At 45.4% G+C, this 8,447-nt stretch overlaps 1 pseudogene; it reads left to right on the top strand.

Moving 5' to 3' along the window:
• The first annotated feature begins 885 nt into the window (after positions 1 to 885).
• On the top strand, positions 886 to 1,412 carry LOC144157686 (uncharacterized; annotated as a pseudogene).
• The last annotated feature ends 7,035 nt before the right edge of the window (positions 1,413 to 8,447 follow it).

The raw sequence follows: 8,447 nt of genomic DNA, 5'->3' as shown, positions 1-8,447 counted from the left end.
TTTTAAGCAACGCACGTACACACCGCGGTTTGCTTGTGCATATTTATGCCCTTTGTTTAGATGCCCTTATTTATTATTGCTAGGTAGCCACTCCTAGATACTGATTATTAAAACAAAATAAGCCGCGGATCTCGATAGGGGCGAACGGACCTGGTAGTACAGTGAAGCTAGAAGTGTCGACCAGTTCACATGGTAGCATCGCCTCCGCTCCTCCGCCGACCTCCCGCCTGTCATATTCGACCTGCAGCCGTAGGACACCGCGGGACGCTGCCGCTTCCCCTCATTTATTTAGCCTCGGCAGCAATTTCGATCAAGAGTCACAATATAGTTTTAAACCTCCGATTTAACTACCCAACAGCGGTTGCGCGGGTTTATTCAGCTTAGATTTGAAGTGACCCCAGTTTGCGAACTGTGGTGAAGCATTCAGTCAACTGGGCCGGGTGGATCGTCATTCCCCCGCCCCTTACTAACAAGTACACATCTTCCAGCCTCTCTCCCACACAAACCCCTAACTCCAAAATTCTGTAAATATTTTGAAATGACTCCAAACCAAGCAGCCTCATCCAGAAATAAGCATGACCAAGCCCTAGGAATACCCATGTACACTCCAAATGAAAAATACGACGCGTTGGGTGCGCGCAACATGTGACGAAAGCCGCATCGTCAGATGCATCGCCTCAGGCTGTACCCGGATGTTCCCGACGTCCGAAGACGCCATCTTGACATATAATCCACATGTAATCTATCGTTCATTAAACCCGTGTTAACGACAACCACTGTCATCACATGGTTTCAGAAGTCGCTACAAATGTGACAGAAATCACCGCTGACGTGACAGGCACGGCGTGCTCCTCGTGAACGTAAGACAACCGACTGACGCCCGTAATGGCCGATAACGGACTCCGACCACCGAGCCCCTGGAGGTTTCGTCGCAGGCTCCCGACAAATGGGACGAATGGCTCCAATCGTACAACTGGTATGCAACGGCAGTCCAGATTCACACGAAGGCGCCGGAGGTCCAAGACGCCAACCTAATGACGGTAATCGGTCCGGAAGCGCAAAGCATCTACAAAACGTTTGCACTCACAAAGGAAGAAAGAAAATACGTCGAGGTCGTTAAGCAGAAATTCAAAGAGTACTTCACTCCGAGGACGAACCTGGCGTACGAGAGATACAGATTCAACAAAATGAGGCAAGAAGGAGAAAGCTTCATGGAATTCTTGACAGCAGCGCGACTGCAAGCGAAGAAATGTAAATTCGGCAATCGAACGGATGAGCTCCTGCGAGACCATCTCATTGTGGGTATCGCGAACGACGACGTGCGAGAGAAACTGCTTGCAGATCCAGCGATCGACCTGGAGAAGACTATCCACCTGTGCAAAGCCAGTGAACAAGCTACGCAACAGCTTTAAGAGATCACTGCAAAAGACGTAGACGCCGAGCTACTCGATGCGCTAGCAACCAAGACAAAGAAAAAGTGGCCGTCGAAAGAAAAAGCTAGGACAGAAGAACCACAGCAGCGACAGTGCCAGTACTGTGGAGGAACTCATCGTAGGAAAGAGTGTCCAGCCTACGGCAAGAAATGCATCACCTGCAACAAAATGGGACACTTTGCAGCAGTCTGCAGATCAAGAAAACAGAAGGAGTTCCACACTGTTGAACATGACGACACCGAGTAAGAGATGTTCGTTTCAGAAAAATAAAGAACATGAACAGCTACAACGAAGATTGGCACGAGGACATCACGTTCGCTGGTGAAAAAACAGTGAAAATGAAGATGGATACAGGGGCACAGTGCAACGTACTACCAGCCAGTGTCGCCAACAGCCTCAACTTGGAGACAAGACAGTCGTCAGTGAAGCGCTTCGTCTCCTATACACAGCACAAACTTGATGTCAAAGGCGAGTGCATAGCTCCGTGCGAGGTGCGAGACAAGCAAGTCAAGATAAAGTTCATCGTAGTGGATGGACACGTCGCACCCATCCTAGAAAGAAACGCTTGCGAACTACTGCAACTAGAGAAAAGTGTCCATCAGCTGGAACAGCAAGAAGATGCAAACCTGTACACAGGTCTAGGAAGGATCAAAGGATTCCTCTATGACGCAGACCTAAAGGACAACGCAGCTGGCGGAGAGAACCGACCACATATGGACAACAATCAAGCGCAGTGATTGCATTTTTATACAGGTGCCGTGTTTGATTTTCGGCAGTTATTTTTATAAATTTAATTTTTGTATATTTCGTGTTTGAAGCCTCGTTCACGGAACACGTGTTATGCAGCCTATTGATTATATGATTTTGCCTATGCTTTTTTTTTATTTACGACAGATATTTATATTCGTTGTTTGCGGCATGGAGCTATTTCCGGCGTGTTGTAAGCCATTTGAAGAACCCGCGCATGTAAGCAGCTGTAAAGGCTGGCCTGAATATTACACTGCTGAAATGGCGTGCAAAATATTGTGAAGCTTTCGGCGCTCCAGCCTGCGAGCACTCGTTGTTCGCAGGCTGGATCACATATCTAGATATATGTGATCTAGAAAAACGACAGCGATGGGCTGAGAAAAAGCTTCGAATAGCTTTCGAATATCCCGAATAGCATTCATTGAAGCGACGCATCCGATTTTAATTAAAGGATTCAATGCAACTGGCGTTGGTGCAAAATATGGATTTTTTTTTGCCGAAATCTCGGCATAAACCATCGTTTGACTTTTACACTTTTTTTTCAGCCACTGCTCGCCAATGTTGGCGCAACTGTCACGGACAAAGCCGCGTACCGCAAAAAACTGGTGCCCAAGCCTCTGCATCGCAAAGTGCTTCGTGTGTGAACTGTTCCATTTTTGAAGACATGCAGATGCCTTGAAAGTGTAGATTTGTGGATGTAAGTGCAATATAGTTTGTAAATAAATGTTTAATAAACTATGCAGCTCTTGAACGAGTGTGCAGTACACATTTGGTTTCCAACTTTTAGTGTGTACATAAGTTGCTAATGTCCAAAACAAACATGAAAGCTGTCATCATTGCTTAGCACATAGACGTGCTTTGAAATCAGTAATTGAAAATTTAAATGTGGCGGGTATTCATTCCAAAATAGGAAAAATGGGCTTGCCTTTGGCCACCGAAATATGTTTAAGAATACAATGAAATCAGAGTGCACCTGACTAAGTTTTTTAAATTTGTTGCGACTGAAACTGAAACCATTACTTGCTTAACGCGCATGTGTAGAGCAGATTGCCGCATCCTTGAGGCTATCGCTCAACGTAATCTCCTTAAACGCGTTAATTCTAAAAATAAGACGGGTGCTTTTCTGCCAAACAGGCATTAATTCGAAGGCTAGATAAGAGCACAGCCATCTGTCGTGGGTACGACGCGATCGCGCCCCACGCTCTACTAAACTGCATTATCCATGCAGACTATATAAAATACATAAGCCGGGATAAGAAATACCTGAAAAAATAATGACATTTTAGCGAACCGAACGTTATTTCGGCGCCAGAAATTTCCCATCGGTGGTAGCGAATATTGTCCGTGCGTCGAGGGCATAAAGCGGCACAGCCCATGTTAAATAAGTCGCATTGCTGCAATCGCAGCTAAAATAAATGCATTTTCAGGTTCTATGAGCCGCTTTGCACCCATAAAATCAGCTATGCTTTCTTTTTATTGCGATAGGAAGCGCAAAAGTTGACGAAAAGCCATTTCGATGAGCGTTCCAGCATACATGGCTTTCGTTCCAACCATCGGCTGCGCGCGCCGCGGTGCGGCCGCATACGCGGCCACGCCCCCTTTTCAACTTACGCTCTCTCCGGGCGATTGGGACGGCCGGAGCCAGGCGGGTAAAGCTGGCTCAAAAATGTGTCTAAACACGAATGCCGCCATGATGCCACGCTGTAGTTGCCAGATCAGTAGTTGAAGATATGGCTAAAAATTTTTCTTGAAAATGAGGCCCCAATTTAGGGCCCTAAGCTAAAATTAGGCAACTTTTATGGCAATAACTGAGTTTCTTTACGAGTTTGTATGCTTTTTATTAGTTTTCTTGAAGTATTTATGCTTGACGAACAAAAATAAAAGAAATTATAAGCAAAAAGAAGACGTCGGGCTGAGGCGCCAAATTCAGTTTCGGTATATCGTGAGGAGCGTCAGTCGTGTGGGGCTAATTTACAAAGGTTCACTCTAACACGCCTTAGTGTCTGCTGTGTCACTTCGCTGCTTGCGAAGACACGCTTGCGAAGACTGCCGATGATACGGAATAAAGCCGCCGCCGCCTATCTTCAAGGACACCTTCTCTACATGTCCGTAGTGGCTGCTGCCGATTTGAACTCACCGTCAGCCGGTCATATCATGTTACGCGAAACATGTCTGGGCAGATCGGCTCCTTTAATTCGTATATGATTCGCAAATTAAAAACAAACAAATGTACGAACCATTTTACCATGCCTAGCGTATAACTAGGCTCTTGTTTACGGGTGCTGTTATACTTTCACGGAACGGTTTTTTTATCGAGTCGGAGATAAAACAACCGCCAACTAATAATAATAATGGTAACTTTATTTGCACGATAAGGTGGTTTTCTAGAGGAGGACAAGGCGAAGCCGAAAGGTCATCCCGAATGTAGGTGCAGAAATCTCCTGTATGGGTGTGTGCGATTGGTGCATGCTCGCTACTTCGATCGCTGAAACACGCAATCTGAAATTTTCGAGAATATATTTGATGCTTTGCATGACACATTTCTTAAATTCGGCGGATCAGCGACGTTGTTTAATTACGTATACTTGCACCTCTGCTCTCATATGGCCCATGTATATACCTGCACAGAGGAGGTGGGGCAGGAGTAAACTTCGTTCATGTGAGATGGGCACCCGTGTGGTGGGGCGTTAAGAAAACTTATTCTGTCCTTCCCTGGGTGCCTTCGCCAATGAACGGAAACGGCCACTTCTGTTCACGCCCAATTATCAGGACCACCCCGCCTGCAGGCGGTTTTGCCTGAAATGCCTGCGGGTTCGGCCAGAAATCTGACTGTCAACAGAGACCGCCTAGGAAGCATGTTGAGGTAACATACATATGCGCTTTCTTGGGTGGCGATGGGACCGTCATGTATTTTGTGCAAGGCGAAGTCGACGAAGGATATACGTCTCCCTTGAAAAGTAAATTAATTTGAGTGCACCTATAAATTGTTATTGCCGCTCATTAGTTCAATCATAGCGGTTAATTTTGAAACAGCTGCCAAACATAACTATAGCAGGTGAATCAGACTGCCTAGCATGAGACTATCAATCGCTAATATAGAGTATTCAGACAATGTGCATTGCATATGGCAGTCATTAAGAAAGCCGACAATAAATTGAACTCTCAATTTTATTATTTGCGACAGTTACATCTGCACGTATCGGTTCAGCCAGGGCCATCTGGAGACGTTCTTCAGCTGTATACACTAGATAAGAGGAAGGAATGCAATACGCGATAGAACGAAGGAATTCGATATGTCTAGCACAGCCTTCTGATTTATGCCAACATCAAACCGGTGGCCACAAAGGTGCCACACCAGACCTTGTAGAATTTCCACGCTTCCATTCCAGCGCGCTCACAGCAACAAGGATGATGACGAAGTTGCATTACCGAAGCTGGGTTCCAGTAATGCTGTAGCTGATTATGAAAGTTCTGGCTAATGCTCATTCAGATTGTGGTCATCAGCATTCTTATTTTCATCAAAAATAATGGGCCATCGCAATGCCATCAGTCCGTGTATCAGAAGCAAAAATAAACACAGAAAAAGCAAGAGGGTCATATGTACAAGCAATTCTTATCCAACAAATTTTATTTCACCACCAGTAATACCACCAGACCTCTAGGGAAGTTTGTGATGGTCAGAGCAAGGCTAAGATGACCTAATGTGCGACTTCAAAGAAAGGAAGAAACTGTAGAAGAAAGCTAGGGAGGTTAACCAAGGAAAGAAGAAGAAGAACTGTCCAGCTGGCTGTGCTACATGTGGAAATGAGAACAGTAAACTTGAAAGGAAAGGAAAGGACTGGCATAAAATAAAGGATAAAAAATTCGGGAGAAAAAAAACATGGCGAGGAAATGGCCAGTACAAAGACAGCACCATGGGCGAAAAAAAGATAGGCATAAAAGAAGCAGGCGAAATGACAAAATGGGCAAACGAAGGATGCTGCATGCTGGTAACACCCCTACAGCACCTGTGACTGTTTTTATCTCTTAATCACTGCAATCTGCTTCTTCAAGGCAAGAACTGATTTGGCTACTTCAGCTCCATCTTGTCTAAAACCACTGAAATATGTCTGATTTTCTGTGTACATAATGTAAATAGGGTACATAATTTCTAATTTTTAAAATTTCTCCTCAAGTGTCTGCTCCATCGTGGAAGCTTTCGTGACTGCCTCGTAGAATTGCATTTGCTTTGTTGATTTTTTGCTCTTTTATGCTGCCTCTGCTTGTATTTGTTTATTTCGTTCTTCTCCTCTTCTCCAGTGCTTAGGTTTTTTATCATGAAATTGTTTTTTCTTCAAAAAGGTTTTCTGGCTTTTAACCCTGTCTGTTTATTGGCTTTAGATCTGCCATAGCTTTGCTGGAAATAGTTAGTCCCTCGCACAATTTTCTCTTTCTTTATTCTGGGACAGGGGGCATGAAATTTTAAAAGGTAAAGAGCCCTGCAGCGACTAATGAACACTTGCACTACTTTCTTTGTAGTTGGAAGTACTGAAAGCTATAGTTCCACAAACCCAGAATGAAAATGCGCGTTCTACATGATATCTTCTAGTCTCTGGTTTGCTTTTGTCGAGATTTTGTTTAAGCTGCTATTAAATAGAATTATTGCGACCTAATGTAACCAGACAACATTAATCATGTACCTTGTGTGGCGTCCCCAAGCATACAATAAATGACCAATCCTCTAAGCGTACCTAGAAAAACGGAAAATCTCTTGAGAGAGTTTCTTGATGCACATAACTTAGTAATATTAGGCTTGGGTATTTCACGGTTATTGAATCTAAGCTAATGCAAGGGCCACTACCTAAAAGCATTTCAACTGGAGAAAAAAGTTGACACCCGTGCTGCAGGGGCCTCGTAGACAGGCACAGGAACAGGCACAGAAAGCATGTTTGTTTAGCATAAAGTGCAGTCACAAATACGATTTCCATTTACATGCATTTCTTGGAAGCGTTGTCCAGTTCGAACTTCCATTCGCTAGAAAAGCAAGTAGTTGTAAAGAGCACCTCAATAGATTGCGAAAACAATCAGCTGACGCATACAGGGGGGGGGGGAGGCGTGTGAAACATGTTAAAATAGCGCTGTAGATACGGGACAACAAAGAAAAGACTACACAGGACTAGCGCTGCATATCAACTGAACTCTTTTTGCACACACAAAATGATATATACAGAAACAGCGCATGCGCGAATACAGGGGAAGCCACCAGGAAAAAAATCAGGGGAAAAAAGCAATCAAGGGGAAGTGATTTCTTTTTAAAGGAAGCAGGAAAATAAATGGACTGGGGATATTATTAAGCTCTCATGGGAGCTCACCTGCATTTAACACAGTCCGCAAGCGGGAATAGTTGGGGAAATAGGATAGGAGAAAGAAAAGTAAAGATTAGAAAGGTGAGGAAAGAGTAGAGAAGAGTAGTTCCACTGTGGTCTATTCCGTCGCACACAACACACCACGAGCACTGTTGGCTGGCGTAATGCTGCGTCCGGGAGACGAGAAACCTCGAAGGGAACAGTGAAGCGCGGAGGCCATGGAGGAAAGAGAAGCTTAGGAGAGGCCCTGACGTCACACCCAGCGCAGCCGGAAACGCCATTTCTGTAAGTCGAATGGCGGACCATTGGCCCTCCATGCCATTGGCGGACTCTTTTTGCCTCTCTCTCTCTCGGTGCACCTTCTCCGCCTCCTCCGTCCTGTATCGCCTCTCTTGTCGTCTGCATCTGCCAGCGCCGAGCCGGCGGAAATCAGCTGATAGGCAGGTAGAAGGCCGTTTTGCAGCGCGTGACCGTGAACCTAAACGCGCGGTTACACTGTTACACGTCTTCAGTGTGGCCGCAGCAGGTTTGCGAAGCGGCTCGCTCTAACAATGCCGCAATGCTCGGTGCCAGGCTGCAAGTCGCGATCGGTACCCAAGGAATTGGGCGTCACTTTCCACCGGTTAGTGCATCATTCCGCTGACAAGTATTGCTGTACATTGGTGTGCATTCATCCTTTGTTTGCAATCGCCGCCGTTTATAGGTGCCCAAGCGATGGAGAACGCCGCAAACAGTGGGCGAACGCCATGCGGCTACCGGACTGGAAAGTGCCCAAGTTTGCGTTGCAGTTTCACTGGCAATCCCAGAGATGACTAGTCAATTAAACGGCCGTTCTATATATATAGGTAAGCAGTACTTCATGCAGATTTCACGCTAAAAAATTGTGGAATGTTTTTACCGTTGTTCGCGTGCCTTCGATAGA

Source organism: Haemaphysalis longicornis, unplaced genomic scaffold (assembly GCF_048455015.1).
Source record: "Haemaphysalis longicornis isolate Haplotype H1 unplaced genomic scaffold, Haemaphysalis longicornis Haplotype H1 scaffold_10, whole genome shotgun sequence".
Taxonomy (NCBI): domain Eukaryota; kingdom Metazoa; phylum Arthropoda; class Arachnida; order Ixodida; family Ixodidae; genus Haemaphysalis; species Haemaphysalis longicornis.
This window is presented reverse-complemented; position numbering and strand designations above follow the sequence as displayed.